Source organism: Limulus polyphemus, unplaced genomic scaffold, assembly GCF_000517525.1.
Source record: "Limulus polyphemus unplaced genomic scaffold, Limulus_polyphemus-2.1.2 Scaffold210, whole genome shotgun sequence".
In the NCBI taxonomy this organism is placed as follows: domain Eukaryota; kingdom Metazoa; phylum Arthropoda; class Merostomata; order Xiphosura; family Limulidae; genus Limulus; species Limulus polyphemus.
In genome coordinates, this window is record NW_013665820.1 from 474,586 (window position 1) to 476,004 (window position 1,419).

A 1,419-nucleotide genomic window follows, 5' to 3' on the forward strand; every position below is an offset into this window, starting at 1 on the left:
TACACAATATATATATATATATATATATATATATATATATACACATATATACACACACACATAATTTAAGAGCAATAAGGAACCTGTTGGTCCATTTAGGTCATCTCAACCACAAAAATAAACTCTAAAACAGAAATAAAATACTCAAAGCCAACCCTTATAATAATAATATTTGTAACCTAATTCATGCTAATTATATCTTTTTGTAACTTTAATCCTTATATACAATACCTATCATGTATAATAAATTATTTCTGCATGTTTCATTAAACTGAAGTTAATAATAGCATAGCCTACACTGTAACAAGTCAATGTGATCTAGGAGTAACTAAGTTTTTCTACTTTTGTTTTTGCACCTTAATGAGAAGGCCAAACTTGGGAACATTTAATGCTTATCTTTGCAACATATAAACAATTTCACTTATCTTTAAATAATTTCATAACATAGTCATACAAAGAAAATTACTGTTAATATTGCAGTTAATTTACTAACTGTTGTTGGGGTTTTCTGTGTATTTTACAAAGTGATTTTATCCAATTTGTTTAGGCCAGTCCATTACACTGAATGTTGTAACAGAAGAAAACATTATTACTGAATTTGATGCAATATGTGGACCACATTAGTAATGAATGGTATATAAACAAGTCAGTAATTTGAGTTACAACTTCTGAATCGGGACAATGATATTCTCTGTTAAATAGTCAATATTAAGCATAATTGTTATAATGCCTTTTTTGAACTTGTTAAACTGAACAACTGGCTTGACAAAATAGAAATCATCATCTCCCCCCCCCCTTAGAGCTAACAAAATTCAAAAGTTAGGCTATATTCAAGATGCTACAAGGAAAAAAATAATATTGAAATGTCTTCAACGGTGCACGGGTTTTCTTAAAAAATTTATTATGTTTGAGTGGTTCACTTAGGTCTTGCTATTATAAAGATATGAACAAGTATGTAAACTAAATAGAGAAATATGTTTCAGAATACATGAAAAATAAAAACAACTTGACCTTCTTGAAATGTAAAACATTCAGAACCTTAATTTTCTAGAAAATAAAAAAACTTTCAAGTTTTCATTTTAAAAAAATATACATATTTATAGTGATACTAATTGTGTACTGATTTTAATAACCAGAAAAAAACAGTATAATATAATGGTTGTACTGTGGCCCCATTATAGGAAGTCGTAACTTATGCAAGTTAATTTATAATTGTGTAGTTTGGTATTATGATCTGTTTTTATGACATTTGTCATCTGTTTACCTTATAAAGTTGTCAGTTTGTGAAGGTTTTCTTATCTAGTAACTTTTTTGTTGTTGTTTTAAAGAAGTATTTAAGGTTTATAAGTGTCTTAGATAAGATTGTTTTTAGTTATATGTTATATATGTTATATGTTTTATCTATGTTTATATATATAT

The 1,419-nt window shown here is 26.6% G+C and overlaps 1 protein-coding gene across 3 annotated transcripts in view; it reads left to right on the forward strand.

Annotated features, from left to right (window-relative positions):
* Positions 1-1,419, forward strand: part of LOC106478430 (ras association domain-containing protein 1-like) — a 70,256-nt gene that overhangs the window by 41,049 nt on the left and 27,788 nt on the right. The window lies entirely within an intron of this gene.